This window comes from Pituophis catenifer, unplaced genomic scaffold (assembly GCF_029215685.1).
Source record: "Pituophis catenifer annectens isolate HBS135680 unplaced genomic scaffold, rPitCat1.0.hap2 SCAF_4, whole genome shotgun sequence".
Taxonomy (NCBI): Eukaryota; Metazoa; Chordata; class Lepidosauria; order Squamata; family Colubridae; genus Pituophis; species Pituophis catenifer.
The window spans coordinates 69,225,458-69,244,752 of NW_027256884.1; the positions used below are offsets into that span (position 1 = coordinate 69,225,458).

The 19,295-nt window shown below is 42.5% G+C and overlaps 1 long non-coding RNA gene across 1 annotated transcript; it reads right to left on the reverse strand.

Moving 5' to 3' along the window:
• Nucleotides 1-1,566: 1,566 nt before the first annotated feature.
• On the reverse strand, nt 1,567-17,684 carry LOC139316620 (uncharacterized). Its single transcript, XR_011600375.1, has 3 exons — nt 17,442-17,684; nt 15,374-15,462; nt 1,567-2,202 (listed from the first exon to the last, which is right to left on the reverse strand). It is a non-coding gene; the product is annotated as an uncharacterized lncRNA (long non-coding RNA).
• Between the last annotated feature and the right edge of the window lie 1,611 nt (nt 17,685-19,295).

Genomic DNA, 19,295 nt, shown 5'->3' on the forward strand with positions numbered 1-19,295 from the left:
AACTGATCTGAATGGCAATGGCAACAATTTGAATATCAAAGATGGAGAGGTGCAGATGTACTCATTTGTAATGGAAAGTATTTTTGTGAATGAAGACATATTTAAAAGTAGCTCAATATGTCTGGGTGATCATGAGTTAAATCATTTTAATGAGAAGTAACCAAGTAACCAACTACTTCTGTCCTGCTATCACAGCACTATTGAGAGTGTCCTGACATATGGCATTCTTGCATGGTATGGGAGCAGCTCTGCAGCAGATAAAAAAGCTCTACAGAGAATCATTAAAACTGCCCAGAATATCATCGGGCTCCAGCTACCAGCCCTGGATGACATTTTCGCATCTCACTGTTTGAGGAAGTTGCATAACATTCTCAGAGGCTCTTCCCATCCTGCTTACAATCTTTTTGGACTGTTGCCTTCTGGCAGAAGATACAGAACAATTAAAACTCTGACCACATGTTTTCTGAATAGTTTTTATCCCAGACCTATAATTGCACTCAACAATGAACTAAAGGGCCACCATCATTGAGCTGTTGGACAGCATTACTTGGTCTGTTGTGTGGATGTTTGGGTGGTTCAGGGGCGGGAAATTTGTGGTAGGTGGGGAGGTGTTTGGGGATTGTTATGTGTGTTGGGCCTGGTCTTTGGGTGTTAAGTGAATTTCATTGTATGGGTATACTGTGTATATACGTACAATGACAATAAAGTTAAACTTAAATTTAAGAGTATATTGGTATAAAATCCCTTCTTTACTTGGTTTGAAAATAGTCTCAGGCAATGAATCAGAAATTGATTTAGCTGAATTAACGTATGGATTAATAACTTTGGTATGGAGAAAATAAATATAGAAACAAAAAGGGAATCTTACTCTTTTACTCCCAGTCTTGTAGATAAGAACAAGGTCAACCCCAGTTCATCTTTGCTTAATCCCATCAAACCCAAACTGACCTTTCCTGCTCCAGATGAAGCTCAAGATCTAATTGCCCAGAAGCCTTCTTACTCTATAGTACTCTGAATAATAATAAACAGTTTCTAATCTGATATTCTGATTGTCCTAATGTTAAGCATTAGGTTCCTATGAAAAGCTATTGTTATTTGGCAAACTGAATAGGTCCAGATGGCTAGTTTCCCTTGTCAAAAAAGAGCTATGATGAACTAGTTTTGTAGAGAAACCAACAAAGAAATATCAAATGAAGAAATGAAGGGGAAAAGTCCACTTTGTTGACTAGAGTGGATGGTTAATTATATCTAGAGTTGAAGAAACAGAAACTGCTACTTATTTGGATGTGTATACTTGCTCCTCTACCCAGAATAGGTGTTAGGTGAGAATTTGTAATATGGCAGTATTACATTAATTTCCATATTCAGTTTGCAGATCATATGTATGCCAGGAGTTCATTACTGTATTGTTATAGATCAAGTACAGTTCAAAACTGCATCTTTAATCCACTTCCTGTTTGAGAGTGCTTCCTTCCTCCCCCTATTCTTTATCCAATTGTCAGCTCTATTCTCAATTTCATTCTTTAAGTTTTTTTGAGATTATTGAGATTGTTTTTTTTTCCACAAAGATTTTATTTTAAAACAAAATAAAACACAAAAACAACATCATTCCCAAATAATTACAGACAGTGTATCTATCGGTTAACATCCTTTTGTGCTCCCTCTTCTCTTCAAAATATCACTATACATCCAAAGCTTATTTTCATAAGAAATATTCTACTTAATTTATCTCAACATCCACATATTATATATTTATCTCCATGTCTTATTGTCCATCCATTGATAAAATAAATCCCATATCAAATAATATTATCTTCCTGCTCTCTTATTTCAAATGTCAATTTACTCATTTCAGCACAGTCCATCATTTTCTTAATAATTTCTTCATCAGTAGGTGTCCTTTCTCCATTCCAATTTTTTGCAAATACAATTCTAGCTGCTGTTAAAAGGTTCACAATTAAATATTGCAATTCTTTATTATGTGTCTCTGGTAAGATCCCTAATAAAAATATCTCTGGTTTAAAATCAATATGTCTCTTAGTCATTTTTTCCAACCACGTGTGTATCTTTGTCCAATATCTCCTTGCTTCTACGCATGTCCATCACATGTGGTAATAGGATCCTGGAGTCTGATGACACTTCCAACGCTTCTCTGATTTATTCTGGAACATTCTGGCTATTCTCGTCAGGGGTAAATGCCACCTGCAAAACATCTTATACAAATTATCCTTATAAGCTGTAGACATTGTCATTTTATAATTATGTGACCACAATTTTTGCCATTTCTCTAAATCAATACCATAACCAAAATTTTCCCCCCATGCTATCATTGTTTCTTTAACTTGTTCTTCTTCCAGTTTTACTTCTAACAAATATCCATACAACTTTTTAATTATAATCATCAGAGCCCATTAAAATCTTATCTAAATTAGTCAAGACATTATAAAAACCTTCTTGTTTGAGATCTTCTCTATATCTAGAAAATATTTGCATATATGAAAACCAATCCATCTTATATCCCTGGTCTTCTAATTCCTGCTTTAATTTAAGTTCACCCTTTTCATCCAACAATTCACTATACCTAATAATTTTTTTTTTTTTAATTTGATTTATATGCCGCCCTTCTCCGGAGACTCAGGGCGGCTTACAATGCGTTAAGCAATAGCCTTCATTCTTTTGTATATTTTATACAAAGTCAGCTTATTGCCCCCACAAACTGGGTCCTCATTTCACCTACCTTAGAAAGGATGGAAGGCTGAGTCAACCTTGAGCCTTGGAGAGATTCGAACCAGCAGAAATTGCAGGCAGCTGTGTTAATAACAGGGTGCACTAAACCCCTGTACTATCAAGGCTAATTTGTTCCCTTTTGAGTATTACTGGATATGAAAAAGCTTCAGTTGTAGATATCCAGGTTGGAATCTTCAAATAATGGTATTTTTTGACTTTCTCCCAATTCAACCATAAAGCTTCACGTATCTGATGTCTTCTAAAATACCCTTGTATTTTTGTGCCTTTGTACCATAAAAAGGCATGCCACCCCATAAACAAATCCTGTCCCTCCAAATTCAATAGAGATTATTGAGATTGTTGAATCAGTCAGTTGCAGAATGAGATGCTATATGAGAAAGTGGAAATGGGAAAGGTCTTTTCCCATTCCCTAAACTTTGAAACAGCTGAAAATTAGAAGGAAGCACTCATGTTGATTTAAGAAATAAGAGGCTGGTAGAAATTTTATACTGCTGTCTTGTGCATGTTTAGTTGAAAGTAAACGCAAGTGTATAAGTTTGTGCTGCCAAACTTGCAAGCATGCATATTTGAGATGAAATAGAAATGTGCAAATGAAGACCCTAAAGTATGGGAACAGCCCCACTGACTTGTTTATATTCTTGGGTTGTAAGAAGAGAAGAAGATCTGTTCTAAGGAAGATTAATTCTAACCATGATAGGGCTAGCTCTTTAAATGTGGGGGGACAAAGTTACCTCACACTGTCATTTTTTACTCTCCAGCACACTTGTACATTCATTCATTCATACCATTCCACCTTTCTTCCTTTCTTCCTTCATGTATTTATTATGATTTTTTAAACAGCCTCAGAGTGTGACAGCAATGAGCTGGACTTTCTGGGCTCTAAAGCTAAACAAGGTTAGGCTTGATTACTACTTGGATGAGATTTCACCAGGAAACTCCAGAGTTATAGGAGTTTGTCCTACCTACAGCATAAGTCACACATAATATATCAAGGAAAAAAATAGCAAACTACTTACATATTTTTGCCAAGAAAACCTGGTAGGCCAGTGACTGATCTGATGTTGAACTTGAAATTTATCGTCACCTTTTCCTAAGGCTGTGTTTCTCAATCTGGGAAATTTCCAGGTGTGTGGACTATCACTCACAGACTCCTTCTGCCATGTCATCTATTGCTGAGAATTCCCACTATGAGTGGGAATTGAAATCTAACATCAGAAGTAGCAAAGAATTGGAAACACTTTCTTAAGCAGGACTATCAGGTCTAGGCTGCAGAAATCCGCATGACCATGAAATGGCAGTAAAGAGTTAAGATGTTCATATGCCAGGTAATTGTATCCTGATTTTTTTCTGTCTAAATCTGATAGCCATACTAAGAACCAAAGTGGAAATGCAAGATCAATAGTTTATAAAACTATCCTATCACCTGAACTTATAAGTTTTCAGATCCAACTACAGATAATGTTAGTAATTGCTCTAAGTGAAATATTAAGTGCTCTAAGTGAAATATTAAGTTTCATTAATTTCAGATAAAATTAAAAGCTTAATTCTTCAGTTAAAATAAGTGAACATTTAAAAAAAGATAGCTGTTTGTTCAAAACAAGGTCTCACTGATTACTCACGGTAATGTATTGAAAGTATTATGTTTCTAGAATCTGATAGATTGTAGTGACATGGGTGTTGCAGATGACCTGGGAGTTTTTTGCGAGGCTAGCATTGACTGTGAACGTAAGTTTAAATATTTTGATCAGATAGACTCTTATATTTTTCAAAATACAAGGCTGATGAGTAGAATTGATATTACACTGATCTCAAGAACGTCATGAAGCCTTTAGATTTCATATACTAAGAAGAGTATTTTTGTTTGCAAAGAAATCTGCCAAAACAATTAACAATTAGATGTGTTAATTTTAGTTTTGATTCTTGTGCTGCTTTCTAGAACTAGCAATGGATAGGTAGCTAGATCAATCTTGTCCAGGTTTGTGTGAAGAAAACAAGAATGATATTTAAAATGTTTCTACATGTTCAGGTTTCAAAAGCATGTGGCTGAGAACTGAAGAAGCTTCTTGATGAGAAGTGAAACATTTTAAAGGAAAAACAGAAATTACAGTTGCCTTTTTGAAAAATCATCTTTGGGACAACCATGACCTGGATGACTGAGAACCTCCATAATGTGGCCGAGCTTGTTTCCATTCCACTTTTAATAGTACCTGGGTTTCAGGAGCCTGGACATGCTTGCTCACAGTGCCTCATGGAACAGAGTAGGTCTTGTGGGAAAGACTCAGTGGGAAACCAGCTTGGTCCTTTAAACTTCTCCTCACTTTCCTGACACTATCGGGGGCACCTTTCTCCAACTTTACATAAAAGCCGGGAAAGAGAGAGGCCCATTCACTGCACCTTCCCTTCCCACTTCACGGAGCAGTTGTAAACTGTTCCGGGACAGCTCTAGTACTTGCAGATGTCAGGCTCTAGAGCACACATCCATCTCCTCGGCATTTCTCTCCTGTGCTGCTCCGTGCTTTAAGAAACAATCCGGAAATGGCTTGTGCTCATCTGAGACTCCTGGCAGGCCCTCTGGGCCAACCTTTTAGATGGGGGGGGGGGGGGCGCGTCTGTACTGTACTTGTTTTTATTTTCTAGCAATAAAAAGCTACCCGCTTCTCAAACTCTATTTGCCTCCGCCTTTCTCTTTCCTTCTCCTCCTTTTCAGCTTCTGAGAATTAAGGCAGAATTCGCTGGTCGGAGATTTATTTATTGAGCTTTCCCTTCGCGTCTACCTCAAGGTTGGTAGAGAAAAAAAGAGGTTATAGCTCTTCTGCGTCGACCGTAGCCTTATAGGAAGACCCTTCCACCCCCACCGCCCATTTATATTTAAAACACAGCCAAGAGCCCGAGTGGGGGAGGGAGAACGCGAAAGCGCCGACTAAGATCTTTTGCTAGTATAAAAGAGAAAGAAAAGAACCGAGCACACGCACACCCTAGAACTTCAAATGATCTTCCAGAGAAACGCAATTACCTGCGGTAATTAGTATTGTGTAGATGGGGGTGGGTGGGTTGGAGGAGGAAGGAGACGGGCATAGAGAAAGACACAGGTGCTCTCTCGCTGCCGCCGCAGAAGCAGAAGGAGCCCTCCTGGCTCCGGAGGCAAAGCGAGGAAACAGCCTGCTCGGGGCTGGAGGTCATGAAGTCCGCCCCCCTTCCCACCCACCGCGGAGCTAGAAATCCCCCTCCGTGGCGCGCGTCCCAGCCGTTTCCAATATCTGCCTTCTCTTTCCCCTCCCCCATCGCCCTCCTTCCCGCCGTGCTGATCCAGCGAGCTTCCCTCTTCAGTTCGGCTTTTGTCAATCGCGGGAGCGAGGGAGCCGGCGAGGAACCCCCTCCCCCTCAGCCGCCCGAGAAACGGCCGCGGCCTGTTTATTCTCAGCTCCCGCACCAAAGCGCGTGCACCCTGGCGCGCGCCCTTTGCACGCTCCGAAACAAGGGCAGCAGCAGCTCCTCCAGAAGCGCCCGCTCCTTGCAGCCTTCCCGCCACCACACGCAGACACGCGCGCTCGAGGAGGCGAAATCTCTCGCCTCTTAGCCCGGAGGTCGGGATATTTAGGTTAATCGGACGGGCTGGTATTCGCGATCCCCTCCCGCCCCTAACGACAAGAGTCAGGATCGTGTTCAGAGAGCCTAGTCGACCGCAGCGCAAAAGTTAAATCGCTCCCAGAAGGAAAACGCGAGCGCGCAACCATCCACCATTTCTTCCAAGGTTTCAAAGCTGAGGAAGGAGCCGGGCTTGCCGGCCGCCGAGACCTCACAAGCCGAGGGCAGGAAATGGGCCGGAGTCCGGACACTGAGAAAGAAAGGCGCGGGGGTGGGATTCAAAGGCCCATGACACTGCAGGGCCCGGCGGCCGAATTGCTCCTAAGAAGGGTCGGTGCCCACGACAGCCCGGCCAGCTTGTCCTTTCCTCTCCCCCGTCCCCGTCTCTGTCTCCCTCGAAAGAGGGAGCCATCTGGGGTTGGGTGGATTCTCATCTCATTACCGGGCATTAGGCGAGCCAGGCAAATATACAGCTATTAAAATTAATCGTCTCGCGCTGTCAACTGAACATAATGGAAATTATTTATAGGCTGCCGCCTACGTGGCATTCACCGTCAGAGAAGCATCGGGGTGGTCGATGGGGAGGCGGGCGAAGCGATGGGTGAAGAAAAGTCGCGGAGGGTTCAGATCTCCAAAACATTGGCGAAAGAGCCTGAAGGCAAGCAGCGGTGGCGACGTGTCGAGAGAGGAAACGCATCTCTGCATCTCCCGCGGAACGGGTCCGGAATAGCAGGCGACTTGCTGGAGAGAAGTTGGCAGTAAAATTTCATTTGGAAGGAACAAAAAAGGAAGGCCTTTGCAAATCTGTTGCTAGATGTGGAAGGCAAATAGGCGTAACTAAATAAATGGTTCTCCAAAATATACCCACTGTCATCTAATTTTTTTTTCTCTGAACGCCTTACCTTCAAATGACAGTGATCTTGATCCCACACCCATAACAAGAGTCTGCTTTAAAATTCTTGTATTGATTGTGACATTTCAGAAAATTCATTCCCAAGGAGATTAATAGATTTTGTTTCCAGGTAAATTATAGATAGCTTTATTTTGGAATATTCAGACAATTTGCAAGAAAATGAGCTTGGTGGTATTTCTCCATTCATCCTAGAGCTGCTTTGACTCTGGAGAATAAATAGCATATTTAAATGGCAATGGTCAGTTGTTTACAAAGAAAAAAAAATCAAGCCATTGGCAAACCTAAAATTTGTATTTCTGCATTTAAGGCTTGAATATTTGTAGATGTACTAACACATCAACACTTAACTGCTTCAGACTGAGGGGTGTTGAGATTTTTTTTTTTAAAGAATGTCCTCCCACTCTGGTTTTAGAAGACAGGGAAAGAAGCCAGATTGAAGTTGGGAGGAAGACAGCCTCATTCCTTAGCAAAAGATGACCTATTGCAATGGTTCAAATATATACATAATGATAATTCACAAGATAAAGGGTCTGGCTAATCCTATGCAAGCACAACCTCTTGGTGTGGGAGAGGCAGGGGTGGCTCGCTGGGGGTGGGGGAGAATATGTCATAAGAAAGGAGGAAATGAAAGGGGCTTGGCCAGGCTTGGAAGGTCAACAGCTCTCTTTCCAGTCTAGTTGGGGGGGGGAGGGGGGGCTGACTCACAGCACAGCAGGTAATTGACAGCCTCCACCTCAAACTGAAACATGTGTTAACAGCAAGGCCACATATCCTGGAAACTATCTGAGAGATCTTACTGCATTATTTGAAATCCTTCGAAAGAAGGTGTGATGAGGAGATATCCAGCACATTTCTCCAGGACAGGCTAATCAACTTCACAGTCCTTTAAGGAAAATAACAGGGAATCTTCCTGTCTTTTTCCAGACAGAGCTAGTCAATTTCATGAGCCTGTATTCTGTTGTGTCCCCAAGGCAAAGTCTCTGTCACTCTGGGCCCTCCTATTAATTATCCTTTCAGAGGCTGGCTTCAATGCTAAACATTCAACTGCAATATATTGATCACATTCTATACTCCTCTTTAGGCAAGCAAGAACATTTCATATGCAGCCTCCCAGGTTGTGTGAATCTTTCAATACCTGCTTCTATGTTTTACATTTCCAATGCATTCCTTATGCACTAGGCTGAAAGGGAAGAAGCAGATTACATTATTCATTACCATATGAAGTTCACATCTGATCAACTGGGATTCTTGTACTTGGCATGAAAGCAAGTTTGGTCTAGTGGTTAAGCCACAAGGCTGGAAATCAGGAGACTGAGAATTCTAATCCTGCTTTAGGCATGAAAGCTGGCTGGGTGACTTTGGATAAGTTGTTCTCTCACACCTTAACCCACCTCACAGAGCTGATGTGAGGAAAAAGAGGGAGGAGTAATAGGTATAAAACATAAATAAACAAGGAATCTGTAGTTCAAGAAAGGATGGTTCTACCACCATAGCCCAGGAGGTGGCCATACTTTTTTTTGTTTATAGATACCTAATAAGGATATATATGTATGTGTGTGTACCTCATTAGAAGAAATTGGCACAAATGTTTAAGGGAAACAACTACTCTTCTGTGATGAGGGTGTTATTGATTAAAGTCACAGTTCTGAACATACACATGAACTTTGGTGTGAATTATGCATATACACACAACTCTTATTTCACTCATTTGAGGAGTTGGATTTAATCTAATCTGCAGGCAAAATGTTGCTGGTAAAACTAGGCTAATATTTAACATTTTCTAGAGAGTTATTAATATTCAGGTTAGAAAAATGCTGTTTCCCCCCCCCCCCACACCCTACTTAGAGTCCATCTATAACAAGCTTTATAATTCTTTTCTTTCAAAATTTGTAATATATATTTATGACTTCCAGATGCATTAGGTTTCAACTTCCATAATCCTCCAGCCAGAATGGCAAATGCAGATAACCAGAGTTTGGGCTAAGTTTTCTGGAGACAACAGCTGATGAAGCCTTATTCAAAACAGGGATGGGTAAACTGTGCCCTCCAGAACTTGTTGAATTCCAGCTTCTAGCAGTGTTAAACAGCATGACTAATTAAGATGATTTATGGAGACCATCAATCTTTGTGAACCACAGAATGTCCACCTTCATTTCAGCATTTTTTATTTTTGATTCTTGTTGGCTAATATCTGCATTTTATGAACAAAGACAAAGCAGCAGATAGAGGGAAGATCAGTCTGGAAGCTTTTCCAATGTCCCTTATCTCAGCAAAACTTTCCAAATATATCCACAAGAAATGGCAGCCACTATAAATTCACAAGAAAGATTTTTTTAAAAGAAAAAGATTAAATGGATTTTTATTTTCTGAGCTGGCATATTATTATTTTATTTGATTGTTATGAAGTTACATATATTCTCTTCAATAATAGGTCAATTTTGCCATTCAGTAAAGGTTACCCAGCTTATTCAAGAGATTCAGGAAGTTAAACTTTATTTTATATAATCCTTGTAATGTGAAGGATGCTCTCTCATTTACATTGTATCTAAGACAGACACTGAGTAGTCCCATTGTTTTAAATGAGTGGGGAAAAAGAACATGATGAGAGATCAGTGGACACTGTTATATTCCAGAAGCAATGTGATCCTACACTCTTATTATGCTTTACTTTGCAGCTGTGTATTTGTAGCCAGAGCATTGCATAAAAGTCCACTTAATCCAGAGTCACTAAAGAACGTTCTAAAAGAGGGGGAAAATAAGGAAGACTTTCCACTGTATTGAAGTGCTTCCTACTATTCCTTGAATCAGCACAAAACAATTCCAATATAACAGTTGCTGTTTCCATTGTTAAAATCTATGCTGCCTCTAGTGCAGCAGTGTCAAACTCAAGGCCCGGAGTGAGTGGGTGGGGAGGGCGGATCTGGCCCATGAGGTGCTTAGATCTGGCCCGTGGGGCCACCCTGGAAACAGTGAAGGACTGGCCCACGGTGCCTCTGCCAGTAAAAATGGATGGCCCCCATGGGTGGCCCTCCTGAGCTCCGTTTTCACTGGCAGAGTGCTTGGGCCACCACAGGCACCCCTGACATGAGTGATGTTGAGCTGGTCACACACACCCTGCCCCCCCCCCAACCTGATGCAGCCCTCAATGAAATCGAGTTTGACACCCCTGCTCTAATGTATCTGTCCCAAGATGAAGCCAAATGGTCTTGTCATAGATGGAGAATGAGGTAATGGTTAAAAACAAGACAGTTGGTTTTCTTTTCTGGTTGTGTTGCCTTCTTCTTTCAGTCTATCACCACACAATGGGAAAACACCCATTAAGGAGGGCACTGCAGAAGGAATGGGGTAAGTCTGACTTTAAGGCTCTATCTGGAATTCCCTAAATTGGTGAGCCTACTCCTCTTTCCACATGTCATTGGGTATCTCTCAAGTTAAAATCACATGATATTAAAAAGAAATGGTGTATGGGAACATACTAGGGGAAAAATAACCTCAGAGACAATTGAAGCAAAACCTTCTGTCATTATTCATTAGTTAGTGCCAGTGGAAGCAGTGAGGAAAGGCAGATCTGCCTGCATTTTAACCCTAGCCTCCAATTAAAGGTTCATTTGTGAATAGGATTGAGGTGGTTTAGCATCATTTCCTTTCCCACCCCCAGGGGTGAAATTCAGCAGGTTCTGACAGGTTCTGGAGAACCCGTAGCAGAAATTTTGAGTAGTTCGGAGAACCAGCAAATACCACCTTTGGCTGGCCTCATAGTGGGGTGGGAATGGAGATTTTGCAGTATCCTTCCCCTGCCACACCCACCAAGCCATGCCCACCAAGCCACACCATGCCACCAAGCCATGCCGACAGAACTGGTAGTTTAAAAAAGTTGAATTCCACCACTGCCCTCCCCCCCTTATACCCCATGAAATAAGTAAAGTTCATTTTGCTGTTCTCAACTTTGTTGAAAGCCTGGAGAGAAGTTTTCAGAATTGTAGGGGACCAGGGGAGGGGTGTGGTGAGGAGAAAGAAAAGAAACTCCAAAAATACAGAGCAAAACACACCTTTGATTACACCTACTACTAATAACCTACTCTGAAGTAACAGGTGTTGAAGCATAACAGGCTTCAGATACTTTAAAAAGAATAAGGGGGGAAATTCTACTTTCATACCTGTGTTGCTAATAATGACTTAAGGCTGCTTTGTTCAGGAGCTTGGGTGATGCTAAGGGTGATGTTCTGGGGTTAAGGCAAGAAAGATGACAGGGCTTTGGTGCAAATGAGGACAGGGCTTAAGGTAAAATCAAAAGGCTTAATATTGAAGGAGAATGTCTGTTCTGAGGCTGCTTTTCTGGAACAAAGATTGTGAAAAGACTGGCTCCCTGAGGGACAGAGCAGATTCCTTTTCAAGGATCTGACCAGCATATCTTATATTTTTCCATAACATTTCCTTTTGTGATTCACATTATTCCATTCTGGTAGGACAAGGAATTTGTTTTCATGTTACAAGTACTCAGTATTTACATAAATACAACCTCTAATAATCCAACACAGTAGGAAATCAAAGGGTTTTCTGAATGGAAAACAGCACAAATGCAGTGGTAAGACTCCTCCATCTGAGCTTGACTTTTGGTGACTACAACCTCATAGTCTTGTAATTTTCTTGGCAACAATATAAAAGGGTATGTCATTGCCTTCTTCTGGTGTGTGTGTGTGTGTGTGTGTGTGTGTGTGTGTGTGTATGTATGTATGTATGTATGTATGTATGTATGTATGTATGTATATACCTCTGCAAGCACTTTCTTCAGACTTTCTAGTCTAGTCCATAGGTGATGTTCCTAGGGATCTCCTATTCAAGTATTCCCCATTTGATTCTGTTTAGTTTTTTAAAAATCAATCATAGGTGACTAGGTGCTAAATCTGAAGAAAAGAAAGGTAATAAAATTTAGCTTAACATATCTGCAGCCTCCAATAACTTAACTTGGAAGATCTTAACTTCTTCAAGTCCAGAAAGAATATTTTCCCCAAATAAATATGCTCCGAGTGCTGGAGTGTTATGGTCATGTGAGACCACTGACAACCTGGCATCCAGAGCAGCTCATCCCATTTAGCTCAAGAAAGCATGCTGGCTGATTTTAGCCAGAGAGCAAGTCTTACAGGCCACTTCCATTACTGCCACTTTCTTTGAGAGTCGGAACAAATCAGTTTGCCTGTGTGGGAAGCCTCCTTTCCTCTTATTTACTCGTCTGGCAGCCTTTCCAAAATGTGTAGGCAGCTGCTGCGCTGCCTGGATTCAGCTTCCTGCCTCCTGCTAGCTTTTATTGAATATAATTTGTTTGATCGATCGACTTCGTGGCCGGGTGAGAAGGGGAGAGGAACAGTGTCAGCCTTCGGCATTTGCAGGGAGCCCACTGAGAGACTGCTGCTGCTGACAGAACAAGGTCTGCCAGTGGCCTGGAGCTACTACCAGCATGTCAATGTAAGAAGGGTGAGGTAATCGGATTCCTGGTCTAGAGCAGGCATGACCAGAGGAAAGGGAGAAGCAACTATTATGGTAGCTAATCCCAAATTGGCCCAGATACTTCAGTGGAAGGCAGTTCTTTTGCTGCCCAGGTTTCCTGAGCCACTCATCCCAGTTCCTATAAATGTGGTGAATGAATGCATACTTTTATATTTGTCCACATGCTGAATGTGTCCTATCTGGTACATGCAGCAGGTGCTGGACTATGTTTCTCTTCTTACATTCATCAGGCTGCTAGCTAGATCCTGGTGAGTAATCTGAACGATGTAGCTTTTGCATTGGGCCTCAGGAGAACCAGCATTATTCTAGCAGAGGATGGGAAAATAGGCAGCAGAGATACTGGTGCCAGGATCACCCATTCCAATCTGAGGGGCAGAAAGTTGTTTGTGATGTTTGTTGCAGACTTTTAGGTAGGCATTAATCATATAGACAAAAAATGCCAGATTTCAAGCCAACTGGAAAGTTGCAATTTGTACCTCCAAGGTTGTAAGACTAAGCTTGGATCAATAATATATACTAAAACACCACTTTCTTAACTTAATTCATAACATAACAAGCAATTGGATTCATATAACATAAATCAAAATTAAACATATCACATTTTATTTCATGATTTTAGGTGCCTCTTTATGAATTATGAGATAGGAAAATGCAAAAAGCCCTTCTTGAGAACAAGGGGGGAGGGGTTCTTCCATTCTATCAGGGCAGCCATTTAAAACAAACAGGCACTCTGACCCCTCCAGATTAATATGCGTCCCTGGCTCTCCTTCATGAAATGAAATGCACACATTAAGTCAGGAAGAATTCTTCAATTGGGGAGGGAGGTTTGCAGGTAATGTTTTTTTGTTGGGGACAAGCTGTCCAGTCACTGGGAAGATTGAGATTAAGGCTGAAAGCAGTTTTCCTAGAACCTTGAATCCCACAACTACCAATCATTTGTGGGCCTAATAAAAGAAATAACACCCTGGCAAAAGAGGTCCCGAAATGTTCTTATTCCAATTATCCTAGCCTAGAGCGAAAGGCCACAGTCCTTCAATCAAATCACCCAATCACCACAGTTTTTCTGGAAGTCAGACATAGCTCATTTAATACTTAGGATAATTTAAAAGAATTCCGTCCTCATCCTTATTCTGTAAAGCACCTTTTAACTGGACATGAAATTTATCATCCGCTTCCGATGCAAATGGAAGAGTAAACACATTCCACAGAAATCAGTGCGAATCAGCAGAGTGCCCGTGCGCGTGTGTGCGCACCGGTTCTTCTAATTGTTAGGTGTGTAAAGGCTGGAAGGAGGGGGAGGGGAACCACAATCAAATATATTTCTCTAAAAAATATTGACAAGAGTAATAGCCTCCTAGCGAAGACCTCGCGCCACGAGGTTCTGTGCACGAGAGATATTTTATTGCCGGGTAATTATTCCCGATTCCCCCTCCTAACGAAGGGCTGTAAGTGAAAACGCTGCCAGAATCTATTAAATGTCGCCAAGGCAGAATTGAAGTCAAACTGCTGCTGGGTTTACACGCCCCCTGTTGGAAAAGATCTTGTAATTAGGGAGAGCTCTCCCGCCAGAGGAGTCTGCAAATCAGGGCTGGGAGGCAGGGTGGGGGAGGGCTCGCGAGGAGAGCGGAAAAAACATTCGCCTTTCTTCCTTGATGCAAATAAGGTTGCATTGAAACGACTAACCGAGAGTTCGTTATGCAACATACAGCAGATGCTGCCTTGCCTGGTGGAAAAAAAAGCGCGGGGGTGCATATGAGAAAAAGAAAAAAGCCCCCCTCAAACTCCACTTCTTTTCAACACCTTTATTCACGAGCCTTCACTGAGGTTAACAGCTATTAAAAGACAGGCAAGGCCCAGTTATTAACGTTGCACTACTGTGTTTGTTCTCCTAAATGAAAGCTACATTGTCTCCATGCCAGCCTTCCTATTCTTGGCCTGATTTTACACTTAGGAAATCTGAGCCCCAATTTCTTATTACTTATATGGATTATTGTGTGGTTTGACCCATGGGATATTAATTTAAAAGAAAGTAAAAATTGTAAAGGTGATGTAAGCTTCCAATTCTCATCAAAATCTTCATCAGACAGAACTCAGTTGAGACTGGACTTCAATCCTAAGCAAATCTACTGTATTTGCTTGGAAATAAATCTTTTGGCACTGGTTCTTAAGGATTCGGGTGGATCAGATTGTATGATGCAGTTATGGAGCCATTCTTTGTCTATATGTAGTTATAAATTGTATTCAGTAGAACTTACACTGGTCTACTAAGTTTCAGATGTTCCTTATTTTGCCTATATATGAAGACCTTGCCCATTTCAGCTAGCAAAATCTGCTTATTATATTGCATCTTTGGTAATGCATCTTGCACTGGAAACCACTCACTCTGACCCTGTGACAATCTGATTCCCAATGTTTTTTAATAGTAAGAATCAAAATTTTGAAAGACTTTGTCCTATCAGATTTTTTACACAGAAACTGTTAAAGCATTGCTGCATTCATTTATCAGAATCTCTTGGCTTGAGTAGATTGAAAAGGCTGCTTACTGCTCTTTTTAACGTTACAGTGATTCCAATATATCACACAGGACAGCACAATGTTTTATTACAGGTCAAATCTACTTACCTCATTAACAATCAGGTCCCTAAGGATTACTCTGAAACTCTGCCTTGCTGGTAATGTGTGGGTTTCTCATCCCCTTTCTGAACAACAGACTAGAAGTGGAAAGAGAAAGAGAAGACTATTAATGTACTTTATTCAGATGTGTTGTAAGGAAAAGAAAATTATCTGGACCAAAAGCTGACTCAAAGGAAGTTGCCCTCTGATCAAATTCTTAAATAAATAGCATCCAGTTAAGTTGGATATTATTTGTTCTGTAAGTAAGATTCAGACACAACTAACAGTCAAAATTAACAATTATCCCATTTACATCTTTCAAGACATCTACCAGATAATCTTGAAGTCTGCCACATTTTATGTTTTTAAATAGTTTCTATCTCTAACTTTATGGCAAATAATATTTAATTTACTTTCAATCAACCCAGGAAGCATTTCATTATTTCTCAAACTGGAGAACTGAGTGGTAGACTGGCATATGAATTAAATATTTTTTTTCTTTTTATTCACACTGAATTTTTTCAGGGTTCATACTGAAGTGGATAAACTAATGATGCTCCCCTAATTTTTTCTCAAAGTTTGATGAGATGATCCGAAACATCATGCTCTTTAAGTATTGCTTATAGAAAATCCTATTGCTAATGAATACCCACAGAAAAACAAAACAAAACACCAGCATGCCTAGTTAAGAAGATCACCAAATATGAAGAGCCCTGGAAAGCAAAACTCCAAATGTGAAATCTTCCTTTTCGGCCACCCAGTTCCATCAACACAACTGGAAAACAGACATAAGTAATCAGCCATATTATCTGTCTTGCCAAGAAATGTTTGTAGGTTGAAGTCAAGATGTGCTGTGCAGTGCACAAATACAAGCGCAAAGCCCACTGTGAAAGCAGGAAACACCTCACTCTTAATCGTCTGCTCCTTCAAGAGCAGCAGCAGTGAGGACATCCGGGTGCCTGTCACTTCAAACTTGTCTAAGTCTTTCGGTCAGAGGCTATCACTGCTGTTGTGTTGCTTGCAAATGGTGAACAACATTCACATTAGAGGTTATTCTTAGCAAAAAACAAAATCGAACTAGAAGGGTAGAAAGTGTGGCTTTCAAGTGCTAGATTTTCAGAGGAAGTCACCATTGTGAAAAACATTTCGCCTACCAGTGATAAATTGGTGGGTGGGCATGCTCAAGTTTGAAGCTTTTCCTGTTTATTGAGCACAGAAACCTGGTATCAACAACAATAAAGTTTGCAGAGGAAAGCCTCTTAACATTTGCCAGTTTGAAGGGATCCACTGACAAAGCACTCATGCAGCCGGAGTATTAATAACTAACCTGCATCCCGTCCAACTAAAACACAAGGCAGTTCGACACAATCCGCGGGAAAGGGAAGGACGGGGGTGGGCTGTCTTTCTCAAGCACACTCCTCCATCCTTTCTAACCCAGGATCGCTCATCAGGAACCAAAGCCTCAAGCTTTATTTCCACACTTTTCTCTTTAGAAAAAGCTCAGTCTGACGTAATGTGCCTGACTCCTTACTAGTTCTCCTCTCAGAGGTAGGCAACGCCGATTGCCTTAAGGGCATAGTCGGACTCATTCATTCAAAGACATTCTCTCAATTAGCGTATGGGAGATTAGCCGAGAGGTTGGCCGAGTCGGTCTCGATTTAACACTAGGGGCTTGGGAGCAGCCCAGCGATATCCGATTCCTACCCCCCGCCCTTGCTTTAAACGGAGAAGAATGGAAGTTTATGGGAAGCGGCTCTTTTATTGAATGTATATTACCGTCCCATCTACCGTCCTGTCAAACAAACTCTTTGGGGAGATTAGGTGTAATTTCCCACTCCACCTCCTTTCATTTTTAAACTAACGTCTCCACTAGGAAATGCAAGCGGTCGTTTCGTCCTTTAAGTATTGCCTGCTAACTAGCCTGCAACTCAGGGCTAAGGGAGGACTTTCCGCCATGTGGTTTCCTATTACTATGTCTGGAAACTAGAAACTACCCGCATTTCCCACTTGACCGGGAGCTAGTAAGTTTCTGCCTAGCAGATTGTCAACAGTCCAGCCCGCCCCTTCCACTCCCCACCTCAGTGTGCCCTGTGGAGGTTCCTGACTGCCACTCGCTTTCGTGCACCAGAGAGGTGGAGTGTCGCGGCAGCAAATGGCGCCTCCGTCTTCTTCCTCACTCAGCCCCTAGCCCTAATCCTGCGCGCGATCACGCAAGCCACTTGTAATCAACGAGCTCCCTAGCCAACTCCACCTCCAGCTGGAGAGGGAAGCGCCAGAGCGGGAACCCGTAATTGCTGGCGTTCAGCCACCGTGGGGTCCGGCCACACACTGGCTCTTTCTTCTCGGCCAAGGCCTACAAAGCTTGGCGATGTTAGTTACGCTGGCTGGCAGCGCCAGGCAAATAGGGGTGAGCGAGCGGTGGAAGGTAGGCCGGGCGGCCGGCTGGCCAACCGGCCACAGCGCACCCGAGAGGCGGCCGGGACAGAACACTCTGCTCCTCTATCTTTGAAGCAAATGTGACCAGCTGCTGCGCGTGTACGGGGTTAGGATTGCAAGAAGTTCAGTGCAGGCGGGGGTGGCTGGGTCAAACGGCAAGGAAAAGCGTCTTTGTGCGAAACCTCTTCCGAGCTGCGGATAGAAAAAGCCGAGGCTTTTGTTTGCTCAGGCGGCCTCTCTCGGGCGCGCCGAAAATTGCATCGCGAGTCCCGGGAGATACTGCCTTTGGCTTCCTTCCTGCCTGCCACGCAAAGGCGGCTGTGTGCGCCAGAGAGATAATCCCCGGCCACTGTGCAGCTGTCACACATGCCAACTGTCCTTGTCAAGGGAGGACAGCCCCGCTCGCTCACTCGCTTTGCAAGGCAGCCTGCTTTTCTCAAAGCTGTCCCTTTAGCAAGCAAATCGCACAGCAGGTTTCCATGGAGGTAGAAAGGGGGAGTGGACGAGAATGGTCGTATGATGAAATTCCCTCCTGTCGCTTGTGTGGCTGCGCGCACACAAATCTCTTGTCATTTAGTAAATCTTCGCCAAAGTTGTGTAGGCTCACCGATTTATTCTCTGGCCCAAAAATCCAAGTGTAAACTGACTCAAAGGCTGGCATTTCCTCTGCTAGAACGACTTGAAAGAAAATCTTGGTGATCCGAATTGTGCTGAACCGCACTCCAATGGTAAAGTCATTACTTTTCTGGCATCCTCTTATGTAAATGCTAATGATAGGGTGACCTTACATTTGGCAATCAAGGAAAGCTTTCCTGTGTGTAGGTAGTGCACTTGTGCATGCACATATGTATCTCTGTATGTGTTTGTGTTTGTGTAAGAGAGAGATGCACACACATATGTACATATCTTATAGAGATGCAAGGTTATATTGGTTTGCCAGGTGATGTCTAAATGCTAGTGTGAAGGTGCTTAGGGTAAACTTAACAGATAAACAGAGTTAGAAGGGAACTTGTAGGTCAGTGATGGCTAACCTTTTCTGGACTGAGTGCCCAAAGTGCACATGCCCAAACCCCCCAAATGCAATGCGCGCATGGCCCCCCACATGTGCGCCACCTCCGCATGTGTGTGCCCCTGCATGTACCCCACCCCCAATGCATGCATGCACCTCTGCATGTGCCCCACCCCATGCATGCGTGTGTGGCCCCCCCATGTACACCCCGCCCCCTGTGCATGAACCTCAGAGACACAAAGACCGGCAGAGCTGAGCTGGGGTAACGAATCGTGTGCCTACAGAGAGGGCACTGTGTGCCACTTCTGGCATGTGTGCCATAGGTTTGCCATCATGGTTGTAGGTCATTTAGTCCAACCCTCCCCCTCATCCAAGCAGGAGACCCTACACCATTTCTGACAGATGGCAGTCCAGTCTCTTCCTGAAAGCCTCCAGTGATGAAGCTCCCACAACTTCGGAAGGCAAGCAGTTCCATTGGCTGATTTT